The sequence below is a fragment of the Chenopodium album genome, chromosome 8 (assembly GCF_948465745.1).
Source record: "Chenopodium album chromosome 8, dcCheAlbu1.1, whole genome shotgun sequence".
Lineage (NCBI taxonomy): Eukaryota > Viridiplantae > Streptophyta > Magnoliopsida > Caryophyllales > Amaranthaceae > Chenopodium > Chenopodium album.
In genome coordinates, this window is record NC_137841.1 from 18,766,013 (window position 1) to 18,772,707 (window position 6,695).

A 6,695-nucleotide genomic window follows, 5' to 3' on the forward strand; every position below is an offset into this window, starting at 1 on the left:
CCTCTTTTCGTGTCCACATCACAAAATCGAGAGAAACTGATTTTCTAGCCTAAAAATTTTGATCCAATAATTATTATTTGATTATATAGTCCTTGAAATCAGCTTTCTAAAAATATATCATAAGCCCAATTTCGATTTAAAACGAAGAAGATATGAGCAAAATACTAAACTCGGCCCAAAACCGACACCCTTCTACTAAAACGGCCATATCTTAAATCTACAAATGATTTTTACCTGAACATAATTTTATTGGAAAGTAGACTTGATAAGCTTTCCAATGATATATTATATGCCTTATTCCATGTTACGGATCAAAAGTTATGATAATTTTAAAAACGCGTAAAAAACTGGAATTACAGCAGATTAGCTAAAACTGCCGCGTCATGGGAGATGATGACGTGTGTAGGGAATATTTCAAGCATTATCCATAGCTTGAACCCCACTGTGATCATACACTTAAGTATGGTGTAGTCCAAAGGGAAAGAAGATAGGGCAAAAGAGTCGCCAACCAGTTTTAGGAACTTGTAAACCGTTCACGAGGTGAAGGTTACACCCTTAACGATCCAGGAGATCGTCAACTCCAATAGGTCTGGAACCATGACTGGTAGTTCGAGGATGAAGGTACAAATCCAACCTAAAAGAGATTGAACCTGCCCTAATAATAGGCCTCTACTTTATTCTGATTGTATTCATGTGCGCTTTCTGACTAACATGCAATCAATATGTTTAACCCTAAACCTGTTTATCTATGTTGGTTGAATATTAATGCACAAACAAAACTATTATTGGAGATCACTTTAATTATAATCATGTTAACCCTAAACAAGATTATTAATTATCTTATTAAGCGTGATTACAAGTACCAATTCCCTTTAAACATGCATAATAGGCGTGATCAAGCAATAATAATAATAAGTCAAGCAACATAATGATCATAATAACAATAATCATAAAATTATAACCATAATCAAAATAATTATAAAAATAATCATGAATCGTGTTAAAACATAATAATAGCAAGATCCTAGGAATGATACTAACAAGATTAATAACAAACCCTAGCATGTCACTAAGCATTAAAGATCATATATATAGCCTTAACATGATACTATTAGGAAAGACAATAAAAGACATCATAGAAATCATAATTGACATTATATATTCTTTACCCTAAACATGTAACTAGGAATTTATTGTTGTCACCCTAAACATCAAATTAAGAAAAACATCCTAACATGATACCAGGAATCATAATAACAACCTAGACATGATTTCTATCATAATATCAATTAAACAATTAAAGCACTTTCTTGTATGCCTCGTACCTCTTTCTAATAACAAAATACACACGTTAGTAACTTCAAGGAAAATAATAAACAACAATTAAATTAAATAATTGAAATAAAGATTTGGGACCAAACCCTCAGAAATTAAAACCTTTCACGTCTAGGGTGAAGGCAACTTCGAACAATGCTTGGTGTTTCTTGATCTTGTGAATGCGGAATTTTGTATGTAAAGGGTTGGTTTAGAAAAGAAATAAAAAGAAAGCTTTAGCTTAGAGAGAGAAGAGAATTAGAGAGTTGATGATTGTAGATGATCGAAAACGGAGATTTTAGGAGGCTATTTATAGAGAAAATCAGCCAAAAAGATAGAAAAACAAACCAGAGTTCTGACGTGAAAAAATGAAGTTAGTGCCAGACACTGACATTAGCGCCAGACGCAAGCGTCAGGCGCTAGGCTTCGCTAATGCTGGCGCTAGGCGCGAATCAAAATTTTAACGCGTTTTCTAAATTCAGATAAAATTTAACCGTACAGGAGGATAAAATCGTATTTTCCTTAAAAACACTCTTTTATTCTGATTAAAACTCTAAAAAGTCAACAAAAGTCAATTTATCAATGCTAATTGAATTAAGAATGAAAAGAACCTTCTAAAAGAATCTAGAAGTCTAAAACCACTCCTAATTGCATTAGGAATGATAAATCCATATTAGGCCCTCCTCTAGATCATTGGGCCGCATATAAGGCTCAAACCGGGCCAATTTTAGTAATTTTGCCATAACTTCCTCATTATTCATCAGAATTGGGCTTATAATATATCGTTGGAAAGCTCTTTTCAAGCCCCATCCAACTACACCATTATTGGACCCTTTCTATGAACCAACCTAACTGGATTGGCTATTTTCTTAAAATAGGTTTTCAAAAACAAAGAGAAAAGAAAAGAAATTAAAACTATCCGCAACACTAGACTTTCCACACTTTCACTTCATTCGATTATGATTAGACGTGAAAGGTACTCATCACCGGGTTTGGTTTTGGGGAGATACAAATGGGTGTCTACAACGTGGCACGGGGGCCTGGTACCGTGACACAGGATTTTTCACCGTGTCACAATGCTTTCCCGTGTTTCTTTCCCACATGCTTAAGAATTTGGACGCAAAAACTCCACCGTGTCATGGGAAAAAGTGTCGTGCCACGGGAAGTATTGCCGCATCGCGGCATATTTTCCCGTGTCACAGTGCCCATGCCGTGACACGGGGCTGCTCTGTGTCTTCTGCGCGTAAATTCAGAGCATAAAAGGTATTGTTTGGACTGGTGGCTTGTTTAGCTCGATTGTGATTCCTTGCGTGCGCTCTTATCTTCTGTAGGTTAATTCTTTCCCGCGACATATCATATGTCCCCGCGTCACACTAAGGTGTACCGTGTCACGGCAAATTTTGCCGTGTTGCGGCAATCTTTGCCGTGTTGCGACATTATTTTTTAGGGTTCCGTGTGTTCCCTCTGCTCATTTTCCCTATAAATAGGACCATCCTTTCAGCAGTTCGGGGCATCAAATCATTATTTCTTTCTCTCTTTTACACCAAAAATCATTCTCTTCTCTCTCTCCCTCATATTCTAAGCCTAAAACCTATATTTGTAATTACACCATTTTTCCCTTAAGCACTCCAAGGAGTCCATACTTGACCCGAGATTCCGTCCTTAAGCCAAGGTGTGAAAGGCACAAATAACCGAGGGTTTGGACTAAATCAACTTACCTTAATTTAATTTTCATTTGATTTATATTTTTTTATTGAAGTTACTAACAATTTATTCATGATGTAGCAATAATTTAAGGGAACGAGCGGAATGTGAGTAATTAATTAATTTAATTACTTGTTTTATTTTATTATTGCTAGTATCATGATTAGGGTTATTATTATTATTTGATTTAACTAACATTATTATTGTTAAATTGCTTCCAATATTAATTTTTATTCTATTATATTTATTGATCACCATATTGCATGTTTAAAGGGAATATGTAATTGAAAATCACGCCTAATAAGATAATTTGGACAACCAGTTTAGGTTCCTTTTTAATCTTGTTATTTAATCAAATAATCACGATATTTTAGAATTACATGTTGCATTAATATTCAACCAATTTAGCATAATAATAGTTTGGAGCAAATTGAATATTTTGTTTGTATGCCTTTGAGATCGCAGAAATCACTTTTCACAATAAGAATCGAGTAGAGGCCAATATGGGCGAATGCGACTCCATGACTCACATCGTACCATTATCCCCGATCCTCCTGTCGTGTTTCCGAACCATATGGAGTTAGTAATCTCATGGATTATGAATGGGATGTAACCTTTATGGGTCAATCGTTGTTGCCTATCGTTGTCCCTTTTTTCGTGGTTGCCTTTTATGATTCGTGAACGGTTTATAAGCTCCTTAAAAACTTGTTGGCGGCTCCCTACTTTCCTTGTCCCTAATCGTATATGTCAATTCCCACTTCCTATGAGTGCCAAACATATTCACACATGCTTTAACGTATGCGCACCTCGAGCGATGCCTACAATTTGGCGACTCCAATAGAGAGGATTCTTGGTTATTTATCGATTTGAGTGATCGGTATTTAATTGAGATAAGTGGATGAGACTTGAAAGATTCTTGAATTGTATTCCTACGATTTAATTGGTATTGTCACATATGCATATGCATTTTAGATTACCTATTTTGCCACAATAGTACATGTTCTACATATGTGGCTAGCCCGGGGGATTTATGCTCTATCAACCCGAAAACGCTCATGGCAATAAGGGTTCCTCCGAGTTTTTAAATCCACCCAAACCATGGAGTCGAGTTCGATTTCATCACGAACTCGCGGAGCCGCCCGTTGGCATACACCCTCAAGGGAGGCTGCCTTGCTAAGGCTTCCAAACTCTTAACCATGGTACCCTTTGACACCCAAAAGCTTGACCATAGTGTGACATAGATCTTGACTTTAGGTTGCGAACTTCATTGCATCATGCTTGACGATGTGCTTTTGTGCATATTTTTTATGAACTTTTTTTAATTATTATTTTTCTCTTATCAAATCCCTTTTATTTTTTTTAAAGTCGAGTCATAGATTTTTTTTGTTTTTTTTGTTTTTTTAATTTGAGTCAACCCGGATTTTTATTCTCGTATCCTGCACAAGAGTCAACTTGTTTTGGTCATATACGGTGTTCTAGAAAGAGATACGTGTCATGCCACATATAGATCAGTAGCCCTGAGTTTTATCTTTCATTTGAAGTTGGTTTCGTCCCAATAAAAGTCACAAATCAAAAGTTATAACCGATATACTACAGCCTTTCCAGTTTAGGTGTCTTTTTAGTGTCAACTGTTTTTTTTTAATATCTTTTCGTGTCAAACTAGTCTTATCCAATTCCTTTAATCCGTGTCAACTCTAATAACATAGGATTATAGATTTTTGTTTTTATTTATTTATTTATTTTTTATACCCATGAGTCCTAACTCTTCTAGAATTCTAATCGTCTTCCTAGTTTCTTGTGATCGATTTTTGTGCTAACCTTAACATGTGTTCTTTGTCTTTGATTGTGGTTGATCTTATTTATGACTAATGATTTCCAATGGACTGTTTTCACCTAGTAAATAGCATAAACATTAAAATTGGACAAAATTAATCAAGTTAGTTTGTCTTTTAGTCTTCCGTGCTATTTGGTCATTGGGTCCTTTGTTTTTCACAACGTCCTCATGTCTAGCCATGCGATCATACCACGAGTCTTAATAAACTCACCTAATCACACATGTTGAGTCATTGCACACACTTTGTCTTCTAGTAATGCACTATATTGTTTATGATCGTATACTTGGACCATGCATGCGTCGTTTTCCGTCGTAATAGGAATGAGTGGAGTATTTCCCATCAGATTTCAAAATTGTTTCATACAATCTTCCTTTCTAATTCGAGTATTGATTGAATACATTAAGTGAGATCATTTTGTTCCATAGTACTCGAGTTCAAGAATCACTAGGCAAAAGTTGGAAGAATAAGGGGAACGTCATTCCTTCCTTCTTTTCTTCCAATCAAAGCATCAACAATAACAAAATTCTTGTCCCTATTAGCTGTAACAAGTAATTAATAGGCAACCATGAAGACAAAGCACAAGACAAGTTTCCATACAAGATTCATGCTTTTTTTTTTTTCTTTCGTTTCAACCCTTTTCCCTTAATAAGTCTAGAATAGGTTCTCCTTATCCTTATGTCTATATGCCATGTTCCATAAATGAGCATTTCTTTCCTTTGCATTTGATCTTGTCATTCACCAAAAAAAAAAATCAATTTCCGAACTAAACACAAGGTACACCAATTATTTGAGGCACCTTTCCAACCCTGTCATTCCCCATTAACCATTCAAGCACATTCCATTTCTTCATCAACCACTTTGAGCCTCGTCTAGTGTTTCGCCTTCATTTCTTCAACCCATATTCACTCGACCCTGGGATTGGAAGATGTTTAATTTGTGCAACATTAAAAAAGCAAGTAAAAAAAACAATAAAACAATGTCTAAGGGCAAGTGTTCCTATGTCTTTGATATGAACACGTCTCAAATTGCATCTCTCATCAAGTGCTTGGTACCATGCCTGAGAAACATGAATGCTAAGTGAGTGATGGACTGCATGATCTGATATTGCCCACATTGATTCAAAAGAATGAAAAAAAAAAAAATTCAAAGTAGAAAAAGAAAAAAAATGTTGAAAATAAACTTGCAAAATTCAAAATTTTCAAATTCACAATTACACATCTTGGGGATTCTCTCGGGTCTTGAGCCTTGTACCCTTTTCTTCTTTAAACCATCAACTTAACCATATTATAAACCTTGAAAGACCTCTTTGAGTTGTACATACACTTGTGCAAAGTTCGGCTAGAGCTACGTTCGGTCTGATTCTTAAAGGATACGTAGGCAACCTCACATCGAGGTGCGACCACATTCATATTCACATTCATATTCATATCCATGTATGATCGAGTCAAAGATTATCCCCATGACCCTATCCATCTAGAGCTAGACTTGGGGGCTTGAACCCACATCATTTAGCGTACCTAACTTAAAGAGTCACCATCTCGACTCTTCTCATATCTATTTCCCTTACCATAGCCTTTGCAGCCTCACCTTAGTATCATTTCACATAATTCTTGCAAACATACATATCCATATCATCTTTCCCTAAGGAACCCTTTATCAGGAAATCTTGTTTCCCTACCGCGCATGCTTCATCGTCTTTCAAGACAACATTCATTAAAAGAAACATTGTATACTTGCTTAGCTTCCTGACCTGAGCAATGTTCATTGTTTCACACATCGCATAATGTGCTGAGAAACATTTATATATCAATGATTTGTAATCATACAAAGCATATTGTGCTT